The sequence below is a fragment of the Pinus tabuliformis genome, chromosome 1_1 (assembly GCF_031772625.1).
Source record: "Pinus tabuliformis cultivar Carrire ecotype Pingquan chromosome 1_1, CPIR1, whole genome shotgun sequence".
Classification (NCBI taxonomy): domain Eukaryota; kingdom Viridiplantae; phylum Streptophyta; class Pinopsida; order Pinales; family Pinaceae; genus Pinus; species Pinus tabuliformis.
In genome coordinates this window covers 720,366,211-720,379,493 of record NC_142297.1, presented here as the reverse complement: position 1 = coordinate 720,379,493, position 13,283 = coordinate 720,366,211, and the positions used below count along the sequence as shown (strand labels likewise).

Here is a 13,283-nt window from a genome sequence, read left to right as displayed (position 1 = left end):
AGACAAGTATCCAGTGGATACTCCTCGGTGCTGAAATCCTGACTGTTGCTAGTCCCTTGCTGCCTCTGAAGCTACTGCGTAGCTAAAGCTCTGCATTGTGCCTCCCTGCATTGTTGCCTCTCTGCGCTGCACAGTCTCTGGCTCTTCTAGCCACTACATCTGACGCATCAACACTCCATGGCACCCACTGAAACTCCACCATCCCACAACTACTGATCATGGACTCTCGTAGCAAGGAAATGATCCAAGAGGTGGGCTCCTCAAGGATCCTGCTCATCTGCACTCCTCCTGACTACAGCTCTATATCAACCCACCTCCCTCTTGGAGGTATCTCTGCTTTCATGGCGAACTCCTCCTCGTCAATCTTCGCGGTTGCAACCTTGGGATCATGCTTCGCATCCTTGTCCTTTTTCTTCAAAGGACACCGAGATGCATAGTGGCCCATCTCGCCACAACTGAAGCACTTCACCTTGGAGACGTCCTTCTTTCGTCTCTGTTATCCCTATTGTCCCTACGATGCAAGGGTTGTGTTATCCTCTTCCTCCACTTTGGGCTTCGACCCACTACTGTTGCTGCTCCCTTCAAGTTTGACCTTGAGCAAGTCTCTCCTCAGCTCTTCTTGTTTAGGAGCTGCCCACATCTCGTCCCAATTTGGAAATGTTGCTCTGCCCAGGATACTCTGGACAAAGAGTTGTCAATCATCTGAGACAAAATTTAGAGCTAGTTTTACTAACTCCAAGTCTTGAGGTGTATGTCCCGCAACTGACAGCTCATCACGAGTCTCCTTCAGTTTCGTGAGGAATGGATCCACACGTTCTCCCTTCTGCATTGTCCAGTGCTGCCAATCATCTAAGACAGAATTTAGAGCCCGTTTTACTGACTCCAAGTCTTGAGGTGTATGTCCTGCAGTTGATAGCTCATCATGAGTCTCCTTCAGTTTCGGGAGGAACGGATCCACACGTTCACCCTTCTGCATCTGAGAAGATCTCAACTTCTGCTCTAAGTATATCTTCCGCTGCTCAGAAGATCCTTGATACAATGTGGCCAAGGCATCCCACATCTCCTTAGCGGTCCCTTTGCTTGCAACATGGCACACCATGTGATCCTTAACTCCATCCAGGATCATCCTCTTCGCCTTAGCCATCTCAGCTCTGTACTTCTTCAACGGATCTGCATCCACTGGGACAACTACCACATTATCAACATACATCTTGAGGGCATGCTCATCTAGAAGGAAAGTCATCCTAGCCTTCCAGATGGCATAAGTTGGAAGCCCCGTCCAACCTGTCATGTTCCCTCAAGCCATTGGTTGTCATCTCCTCCGAAAATTGTCGAACAACTCCCTCTTTCTCCCTACTGTGTAGCTCCTAGGCTGACTTACGCACTCCCTGATGGAGTTGGTAAGTTGTTTCTCCTCTACTGCTCAGCCCAGCAAAGTTGCATACTGAAAAATCTACGTCCACCAACTGCTCCTCACGCTGAGGCTCGACATTGCTCCCTCTGCTGCGGCAAAATTCAAACTGGAAGCTCTTTCTCTCCGTCAACTCACTCGGAGAGAGACTACCTCGAATTTTCGACCCTCTGGCTAGAACTGCTCAAACCCTCTGGGGTTTTGACTTGTTGCCTCCTGCAGCTTTTCGATTTCCCCTTCTACTCGGCGCTGGGGTTTCTGGTTTTGCTCTTCTTGTCTCACCTACACTAGCGTTTCTGGTTTTTGTCTTCTTGTCTCACCTGCACTAGCTTTGATACCATGTGAGAATTCCTAAGTTGGAATCCCTATTGCAGCAAGTTGATGTTACTTCTCCTACTTATTTAAATCATGCAAGTTATTTATTGTGTTCTATAATAAATATCGAAGCAAATACATTTGCAGCCTTCACTTAATTTACATATATGCGGAAACAAAACACTGAGCAAGAAAGAAAAATACAGCACACAGGACAGTTATTTTTGGACAAAACGTCCCCGGAAAAACCCAATGCGGCAAAACCGATGCAGCAGCTATGAGGGTTTATTATGCAGGAAAAAATTCTGAGTACAATTCTAGGATGCTCAACTAGCAATCCGATATAGAGAGAATATTGAACAAAAGTGGTGAAATGATCTCACCCTATCACTGGAGAATCAGTGACTGATCCTTTTGCTCTGGAGGCTCTACGTCACCCTCTGCGTGGCCTCTGTGCAGAACTACGTCACCCCTCTTGGGTATTATGTTGCCTCTCCTCTGGATCCTCTACTGGCTGAGAAATCGACTTTCTGCCTCCCAGACTCACACCCTGGCTTCCGGTAACTAAACTTCGACTTCCTCAGCAGAAACTCGACTTCCCCTCAAGGACTGAGTTGCCTCTGCGTCAACATTGCGTGTGTCAGCGTCAGCCTTCCTCTGGACGTCTGTCTGTCCTCTCTCTGCCTTGTACTCTCCGGAAATTCCTTCTCCCGAATTTTCACTACCCCTCTGCTACAAGATCTCCTCAATCGATTTTCCTCTTGAGAACTTCTCACTTCAGAAAATCGATTTTCTCAATCTCTCTGTGTCTTCCAAATGACCCTCAAGCCCCTTCTTATATCTTTCTTTTGGACAACCAACGGCCTAGATTACATCTTAATCAAAGGCTCAGATCGTTTTGACTTGATCCATGGCTTTTTCTAGAAGTTTCACCCCTGATTAGATTAATACCCATTAACATTTTAATTTTCCTAACTTTAGACTTAGGAACCCCATTAAAAATATTAATTATTTTAATAAAATCATTTCTCGGTGGAATTTCCGAAAATGCTTTATGGGTTCTTTGGAATACCTGTGCCCAAGCCTCCCTGCAAAATTTGAGGCTTAAAGCACATCCGATGCTACCCCAAATCAACAGTCCATAGTCGCACTGCGCCCCTCAGCAACCACAAAGGCGAGTCTAAGAGCACGGTGTCAAACAGGTGGTGGGAATTCTTTGTGTCCAAGGGTTGGGGTGTTTTTATCGGCCAGTTTTGGGTGTGGAGGAAAGCCCCACGCTTAGGCGCGCCCTGGGACTACAATCTCGTGTCATCCACCAAGATTCTTGTGTGGTGTTGTATTGCATGGTGTTATATATCTCGACAATGGTGTTTTTACAAGTTTGAATATTGGGTCATACATGATTCTTGTGGTTCCTGTTTTCCAGCCTCTCCCTTCCTCTAGCAGCCTCAGCTCGACATCATGTCGCGTCAAAGGGGACACCCTCACCGAGGGGAGGCAATCACCGCCATGTTGAGCAGCCGAACCCGGGCAATCATTCGCCTGCAGACACATCTAACAATCGGGAAACAGAGGAGGCATCTGCTATCTCTCCAACCCATTCCCCAAGCCATGTGATTGCTCCAGCCACCCTCGAGTCCATTGCGACCCAGCAGCGCAACGTCCAAGTGAACATGGACATTTTGAGGGAGCATAGATATGAGGATCGTAACGAGTTGGTAGCTTACATCAACGATAGCCAGTATAGTCAAAACAAAATTCTGGAACAGCTGGACAGTCTTCGACGCCAGCATCGACGCACCAACGACCACCTCCGCAACTTGGAAGCGAGGGTGGAGCATATTGATTTTCACATGCATGAACACATGGGCTACTTTGTTGCTCCTCCTATCATTCCTCCCAACCCACCTCCTTAATATGTTGCCTCCTATTCAGGGTTCTCTTATGTTTTGTCTATGTATGCCAAGGCTAATAGGCCTATTGGAAATAAAGAATGTCATTGTTTGTCTATGTTTTCCTTTAGGTCCCAATCTCAACAAGTCTAGTCGAAATGAGGGAAAGGGGCCTGTTGAGATGAATTTTGTACTCTACGTCTTTTTGATAATCTAATGAAAGCATCTTGATTGACAAAAAAAAAAACCAGAAAAGAGATAGAAAGTAGAAAAACTTTAAATGCTAAGTTTTGTATTTCTCATGTCATGATGTTTGGTTTTCTAATGTCATTGTTGAAAAATGTTTGAATTTTAACGTTTTGCATTTCAACATGTTTTTTCATGTCTTTTTGTAGTCATGATATTTGGTCTTTAATACCATTGTTGAAAAATGTTTGAATTTTAACCCTAAATAAAATAAAATAAACTTGTATATACAAAAAAAGAGTGATGTTGCATCACCACTTTTACATTTCTGCATGGCTTTCATGTCTTTCATAATCATGATATTTGATTTTAATGCATCTATGTCTATTTCAAGTAAGCATCCGATACATTAAAAAGACCAAAAAAATACATCAATATGTCTTCTTACATCAAAAGAATCTCCAATCTACAATAAAAATATCTTTAGGGCACTTCTAGGAAGACTATAACACTATTGGAACACTCTCCTTGAATTATTCCTACAAATAAAAAGGCTTTATGGCCTTTATCTTACTAAAAAGCATTGTCATGTCCTCTTCAAATGAAATTTGCTCCAATATATATATTAATGTAATTGCCTATGGTCTAGTGGTAAGTTGTTGAACTTTTGCGGAGGAGATCATGATTCAAATCCAATAATTTATCCTCTTACGTTTTGACATGGCATGGCATAAAATATGGGATTTTTAATACCATAAAAAGTATCATGGTTAAACACATAATATACATGAGTAGCACAAAAAGAAAAAAAGTACAAGTGAACCATGTTTGACTTTATTGATGTCAATCCATATGAGGCACAAAGTTCCAAAATATTTAATGGTTTGGATGGTAAAAAAATATATTTTCAAATGCCTTGGGAATTTCAACCTTTACCCATAAAGTGTCATTTAAGAACCTTTCAATTTATCCATGTGTTAGTTGTCAATTGGTCCATATGTCAACCAATCACCATGCCACATGTCAGTACCACCCCTATTTTGCCTTCAACTTCCCAATGCCATAATTTTTGCATACAATATTCATTTGAGCCCATTCAAAGTGCATTGCAAACCTCTTGACAACCTCTTCAATGTAGAGACCTTTTCATCAACATTTGAGACCAATAATATCGATCAATTGTCAAAATCCTCCATGATCAATCCTCCACACTAAAATGTTTCATACCACTAAAAATTTGATTTTCATTTGGCAAGTGAGGGTACAACTCCCTCACTTTTCCAATTTCCATCCATCACACTCTACCTAGATGTATTCCTTTTAGACCCATACAAAAATATTGCATATCACCTCTTCGCAAACTCCTAATCCTTTTGTCAATAATAACATTTTCCTACAACTTATCAAGGTATTTAGGAGAAAAATCATCAACAAAAGGAACTTGAACATTTTCACCTTCATCCATAATCATAAGAGACTCATATAGTTTCAAGTTTTCAACATTCACCACTCAATATAGCTACATATATGGAGGTAAATTTAACAAGAAAACATTGCCACCAGTCTTTTCCAAAATTATAAACAGACCATACTTGATTGGTTTGGGTTGTTTACCTTTATATTTAAGATGTACTTTGCTAGTAAATAGCAAAACTTGATCACCTACTTGAAAATGATAATCGACCTGATGCTTGTCATGCTTAGCCTTATACTTGGCTTGGCTCTTTCCTGATTGTTCTTGTACAGCTTGATGAACCCATTGGATATTCTAAGTGAATTTTGAGGTTTTATATGTATCGTTATGTCCAAGCCCCACTAAATCTTGTCCAAAAGTAAAGTCCAAAGGAGACTTGGGAAAATATCCAAAACACATCTCAAAATGAGAAAAGAGACCTCTATATTGAAGAATGTGTGGCACGATTATATGCATGTTGTACATAATGCAATTATTCATCCCAAAGCTTGGTATTTTTGCTACAATACCCCTCATAATAAATGTATCATTGTCTTGATGACCACTTATGCTTGTTCATCGGTCTATGGATGAAAAACAAAGTTTTTCTAAAGCTTGGTGTCCATTAACACAAATAAAGTTGATCAAAACTTCCCAGGGAAGTGAGAGTCTCGATGAGATACAATGGATGTAGGCAAAACCAAAATGAACCCAAATATTCTAAGAGGACATATGTGCAGTCTTTGCTACTGTCACCTATTTCTTACAGCACATCAAGGCACATTTTGCTAAATATATCCACTACCACATACAAGTAATCACGACCTTTTCAAGAGACAAGTAAATCCCCTACAAAATCCTCAAACACACTTTCCCATTGACGAGAAGGTATAGAAAGTGGCATGTACAAACCAATTTTTTTGTTACTTGGCTTGTTAGTATCACACATGACACATCATTTTACATATTTGGACACACTTTCATTCATCTAAGGTCAATAACAACAATTCAATTCGTCTACTTGAGTACCTTGGATTAATGTTTCTATACATCCTTGAAATTTTCATCTCTAGCATATTGTTTGATATAAATTTCATGAACTACAGAACTATGTTGTAAAACAATGAATGCAATAATCGAAAGTCTTGACAAGATATCAACAACTTTGTTTTGTATACATTTCTTATACCTAACGACCAAATGGAATTGTTGTGAGAATTCCACCCACCAAAAATTATGTAATTGTTGTAGCTTGGATTGTGATTGAAGATACTGTAAAATTTGATGATATGTATGGATGATTGTCTCTTTGCCCATCTTCTTCACACTTTGAACCAAAGCATACAATTCTTTGTCAAAGGTAGTATAGTTTCTTATTGCACCATTGAAAGTCTCAAAATGGTAACAAATTGGTTTCTTTGTTGTGTTCACAGTACATCATCGCGTAATCATTTGCACCAATTTCAATATTGAATGGTTGTAAATCTAGCAATGCCAAAACTGGGGTTGTATTGATCTTCTCTTTCAAATTTTTGAAGACATTTTGTTGTTTGCCTCCCCATTGAAAGGCATATTTAATGCTTATCAAAGCATGTAAAGGAAATGTAATAAATGAAAAGTTATTAATTAACTTCCTTCAATACAGAACTACTCCTAAGAAGCTCCTAACTTCTCTTACATTATTAATCTTAATCCATTTCATCATGTCTTAAATTTTAGGGGGATCAATTTTCAATTCACCACTTCCTACAATATAGTCTAAATAAACTAAAAATGTTTTACTATATTCACATTTTGACATCTTGAAACACACTCTCTCTTTTTTCAAATCATCCAAGACTTTCCTAACATGCATTACATGATCTTCCAAATTTTGACTTGAAATCAAGATGTTATCTAAAATAGTCTATTACAAAATCATCTATGAATGGCCTAAATACACCATTCATAACTCTCATGAAAGTAGTAGGAGCATTACAAAGCGCAAAGGACGTGACTAGCCATTCAAATAGACCTTGTCTTGTTTTTAAAGCAATTTTTCAAATATAAACTTCAAAAATTATGATTTGATGTAAGGATTCTTCACCATGACCTTGTTCAATTCCTAAAAAACCACACTCGTCCTCCACATACAATCTTTGTTTAGTACGGGTACAATGGGCAATCTACATGGAAAAGTACTTGGTTGGATGATTCCTTTCTCAAGCAAATCTTCGACTTGCTTATTGATTTATTCATTCTCAATCATTGGAAACCTATACATGTCAATGTTAAGAAGAGGAGCATAATGTTGCCATTGGATCTCATGTTGTATATATCTGTAACATAAAAACTATGGCTGAAGCAAGAAAACTGATAGCTTGTAGACTTGAATGTAAAAAATACACACAGGTATTAAATAATAATAATTTATTGATATTTATAAAATGTACAAATTGATATAAGATGATTTGAGTGTTAAAATGACGCCCTGCTTTTATACCTCAGCAGGTGACCTTTCGTGAGTAGGCATGTCTTTTAGACATGCCTTTTCCTTTTCCCTTAACTTAATGATTATTTAAAATAAATAATATTTGATTATTTAATATTTATATTAATTTTATTTATGTCATTTGTTATGAATTATATTCATAACATAGCCCTTTCCTTCGGAAGCTTTGTCCTCAAAGCTTTATTAGTATCTGTCATCTTGTCTCGATGTATATAATCTAGCCATCCTCTTATAGCTCATCAGTGACATTCCCTTATATTTTATTTTATTTTTTTATTTTTTTTATATATAATGATAATTTTTTTAAACACTGTTTTTTGAATATAATATTTTTTTTTATTAAAACTATATTAACTTTATTATAAAATAGTTTATAAAAAAAAATATCAAAGAACGTGATCCAAAGGATGCTTGGGTCACGCTGTTTGACCAGCGTCGACTAAATGTCGCATTGGGTGATACGATGCTAAAGAGCATAACGGAGGCAAAGTTAAGAGCGAGGTCAGCAAACACAGTGACAGACGACAGTGGGGTCTTTGAGCGGGTTTGCATATTATTCGCTGTAGTGGGAATAGTGCCCACAGATTTGCCGCTTCGCTAGCAGAACAGTGGCCTGTTGATTTAATTGCTTAGGTGCGACTGGAGTCGGCTGAGATCCATATGCACACCCATTTCCTGCCGGCGATTGACCCCAGCCATAACCGCCAACTTGACTAACCGCATATTGACATGGAGGAGATTTTTTATTCATGAAGTTATAATTGGCATTAACATCGACAACGTGATTGGCATTAGAGTTGGGCACGCTCCAACCTTGATGTGGCGGTTGTGCCAATAGATTCCAACCCTGGTTAACCCCAAAGAACGAATTATCAAAACTATTCGCAGCAATAATGCCAACCTGCATTCCAGTCTGATTGAATGATTGAATATCGGAGCCATTGTCAATTGTCATCAAATTGAACCTGCGGGACTTCGCAGTATGGTTTTCAATTGCCAGCTTGTAAGACAGTTCATGCCCATTGTCTATTGTCTTGACCGGCCCCTCCAGAGCAAGTTTGGCTGCCTCCACTGTTTTGAAAATAAAGAGGGTGTATCCCCTCGACCTGCCCGTCTGCTTATTAGACCCAAGCAGCCCCTCTTCGATATCACCGTACTGAGAAAAAAAAAACTTCGCAGTATGGTTTTCAATTGCCAGCTTGTAAGACAGTTGATGCCCATTGTCTATTGTCTTGACCGGCCCCTCCAGAGCAAGTTTGGCTGCCTCCACTGTTTTGAAAATAAAGAGGGTGTATCCCCTCGACCTGCCCGTCTGCTTATTAGACCCAAGCAGCCCCTCTTCGATATCACCGTACTGAGAAAAAAAAAAACTAAAAAGACAATCGGCCTCCATGCCCTCCGGAACATTGCCCACGTAAATCCTCTGCGCATTAATGTTGACGTGGGGTTGCGAAGGGCGAATGCCAGCCAAGGCAATCTAGCTCACTGCCATGCGGCCATCGATACTTTTGTTGGGCTCCTTCAAGGCGTTGACGGCACCATCAATGTCAATAAAGATAACGAAGCCGTAACCCTTACTCTTGTCGACGCTCTTGTTCACGATGACAACGCTTTCAACCAATTCACCGAATTAGGAGAAGACTGCCTTGAGTGACTCTGAATTTGTCTCCCAGCTGAGACCCTGCACAAACAATTTTCTGATAGCCTTGTTCTTGTTTGCTATTCTCCGCACTTGCTCCCTGACATCCCGATGTTCTTTCGCATCCTCCTGCACAATCTCTAATAGTTGCTCATTGGTAAAGGCCTCTAGAAACTTCCGTGCATGTTCCACCTTCAAATCCACGGGGCCGTTCTCTTCTGCCTTTCTCTTCCTAGATGAGAACTCCGTTTCTTGGTCTGAATTCAAATTCCTCTCTTCTCTACTGAGCACTTGCACTATATCCTCTTGTATAGATTCTATATCTCCAAAAACTTGTTTTTTTTCAAGAGCCACTGACTGCAGATTTTCATCAACATCTTTTTTCAACAAGGATAAATCTAATATCCTTTCATTGTCAATATCTACAACAACTTGCTCTTTCTCCGGAGTCACAAATGGTAGTTTTTCATTGATGATTTCTTTTTCATTGTTATGATATTGTACATCTACTTGTTTCGTTTCTTCACTGTCCCTATTATCTTCCTTATTATCGATTTTCTTTCGACATGCTTTAATTTTTGCACATGCACTTATTTAATAATAATAATTTATTAATATTTATAAAATGTACAAGTTGATATAAGATGATTTGAGTGTTACAATGAATCCCTGCTTTATACCTCAGTAGGTGACCTTTCGTGAGTAGGCATGTCTTTTAGACATGCCTTTTCACTTAACTTAAAGATTATTTAACATAACTAATATTTGATTATTTAAGATTTACATTAATTTTATTTATGTCATTTTTTATGAATTATATTCATAACAATATCTCTTGGGAAGTAATCCTTTAGGATCTTGAGACACTTCACCATAGTTAGAAACAATCTTACCTAGTTCATCTTTATGTTTAGGATCACATCAACTTAAATCATTAAATCTAACATCATCATTAGCTTTTACAATCATTAGTACAACTTTTCTAACATTTACTAGCATTTTCATTGTGGGAACAACAGTCAAATTCACCTTCATTTAATGGGATCTCATGATCACTGAATCCCATCTTTTATAAGATGATACTTGTCCTCCTCCCTAAAGATAGCTTTCATATCATATAAATATGGACTTCCCAAAATAATCCCACAAATATCAAGTGGTACGACATCTAACTCTACCTCATTGATGAAATTGGACATAATTGCAAATCTAAGTTTTCATTATTTAGACACCTATAACTTAGCATTTTCACATAACCATCCTAAAGGATAAGGTTTTGGATGAGCGCTTAGTTTCAAGTCCAAATATTTTAACAAATTCTTGAATGATAAGATTAGCTTGTGACCCACTATCAAAGAGTACAAATCTTTTTATGTTTTGAAATGACTCTAATATGAAAAAGCTCATTTTTTTTCCAATGCATAGTTTTGGATTTTTAAGAATGAGTGATATAGCTATAACTAACAACATAAGATATAACTTGTATCTGCATGGTCATGATCTTGGTTTCATCACCTAAATCTAATCCAAGATCATGTTGGCATGTAGCACTGGTCTTCTTATTACCCTTCATATTTTTTAACCACTTTGACTTTAGTTTTGAATAAAGCGTCCAACACTTGGGATCATCACGTCATAGCTTCTCGCCTCCTTTTTTCATTGTAACTATTCTTTTGACTTTATCCTTTTCATTGTTCTGGTTTGCAATTGGCTAAATTGGTTTCTTTGAAAAGATTTCAAGGGCATTCTTTCCACTTGACTCGATGTCAATAGTGTGGACACAAACTTCATCAAGATTAATTGGGTTGAACATAAGAATAGTATGTCTCAAATAACTACGCAACCCACCAATATACTTCAAAGGAGCGTATAAAAAAAATGCTCAGTGTTAATGCACTCTTTCTCAACTCGAGTATAATCTTGCACATTTTGTCCTCTACCTTGTCTTATATTTTTCCAATCCATTAATGCTTCATCCGCAATTCTTTACGCTGTACAGTAGACTTCAATTTGCTTGATCCAATTATCTTACTTCTCTGCATCAAGTTCACAATTATACATCAGCAAATTGAATTCCACATCTAATTTCAACAAAGATAATTCAGAATCGGTCTTCTTTGGTTGCTCTTTTTGAGATGGAGATGGAGGTGGAGAAGAAACAAGAGGAGGAGGAATTTGAGCCAATCTTTAACTTGAATAGGGCCTTCTCCATTTTTTCTCCATTCTTTCTACGGCTCTTCTTCCATCACTTTCATGTCAAGAAAGACTTGCCAAAATGCCCTTTCAGACTTGGTGAGGCCTTTTCCCCCTTCACATTCCATTACTCGTCATGGAAATGTTTGTCTTGTACCAATCTAGAGATTAAACTCTTCAAGTGAACCTTCTCTACACTTGAGACTAGACCTGGTTACCATTCAACACTCTGCAAATCCTTGATCAAACCTGCTTTGATACCAAAACTTCGTCCAAAATTAAATGCTTAAATTGTCTTTGTATGTAACTTTATTAATTAAATGAATTTAATAAGGTTTAATGAGCATTTAAAGGATGAAATTGCAAAATAAACAGCAATGTGAAAGACAAATAATAACAAGTCATTAATAGAGTTCACCCCTCTTGGACTACGTCTCCGGGTCTGCTTCCAATGAGCATTTGATTCATTAAAAATATGCAAAAAATACATCAAAATATCTTCTCACATTAAAAGGATCTCCAACTTGGAATAAAAATGTCTTTAAGACCTTTATAACAAGAAGACTATAGCACTGTTGGAACACTTTCCCCAACCTTTTCCCACAAATAAAAGGGTTTTATGGCCTTTATTCTTCATAAAAGGCATCGTTGTGTCCTTTTCAAAATAAATTTGCTCCATTATATAGAATGTAATGGCCTATGGTCTAGTGGTAAGTTGTTGGAATTTTGCGAAGATCATAGTTCAAATCCACTTATACTTTGGAATTGATTTGGATATGAACTAAAGATTGTTGGAGGTTTCATTGGCCCCCTAGAGGCACAAAATTTATGCTTTTTGTTTTTTAAATGCTTTCTACTAATTATGAGATGATGCTATGGATACATTTGTTTTTAGAATGTATAGACCCAAGTTAAAGACTGTTGGGATTTTTTGCCTGTCATCGTAAACCTACATATTTATGTACCTTAAATAAAAGATCTTTTTCCAGGATTTTGTAGATGATAGGAGGCAATAAAAATGTCCCTCTTTTGATCTGCAAATGCAACAGCACATTATAAGTGTGATTTTTTTCCTACTTGAATAGAATTGGCGGCTTTTAAGTTTTTTATTGGAGCAAAAGGAAAAAGAAATGTAGCCAGCCAACGCTAAAATTATAACATACAAACATAGCTTTGCAATGGCACAGCCAAGGATGAATTCTCAACTGCTCATGCAACCAAGGGAACAATAATATATGCCTTCTCTTCTATAAATATAGCATTGAATGAAGCAGGAAGAAGCTCAGAACAACACAAGGGAATACAGTCCAACATTATTAGTGATGACCCTCAGAGTCCTTTGAGCAGCAAGTAAAGAGTGCACAATATAGAAGGAACTAGAAAAACCCTGGGAATAAGGCATACCTTCCAAAAGTATTATGTCATTTGTTTTCTGACCAAAATATTTATGGAGGTCAAACTGGGTGTAAAAGTTTGTAGACTTCACAAATCTAAATTTCTCTGGGCAGAGGGATAATTGAACTCAGTGGTACTCCAAAGACCAAAAAGGAGATATAAGCTTACCTCTTCCAGTAGTTTAGGACAGATTTGAAGTTTGAACAAACTCTTCAAGTAAACCTCCATAGACACCAGTTATAATAAATAAACATGGAGTATCTGAGCTGTAAGTTTGTAACCAGTAAAGAGAATATTAGCAAATGTGG

General features: G+C 38.2%; 1 protein-coding gene across 1 annotated transcript in view; it reads right to left on the bottom strand.

Moving 5' to 3' along the window:
• LOC149215921 (uncharacterized) overlaps positions 1-13,283 on the bottom strand; it is a 77,701-nt gene that overhangs the window by 9,504 nt on the left and 54,914 nt on the right. The gene's annotated exons all lie outside the window — the stretch shown is intronic.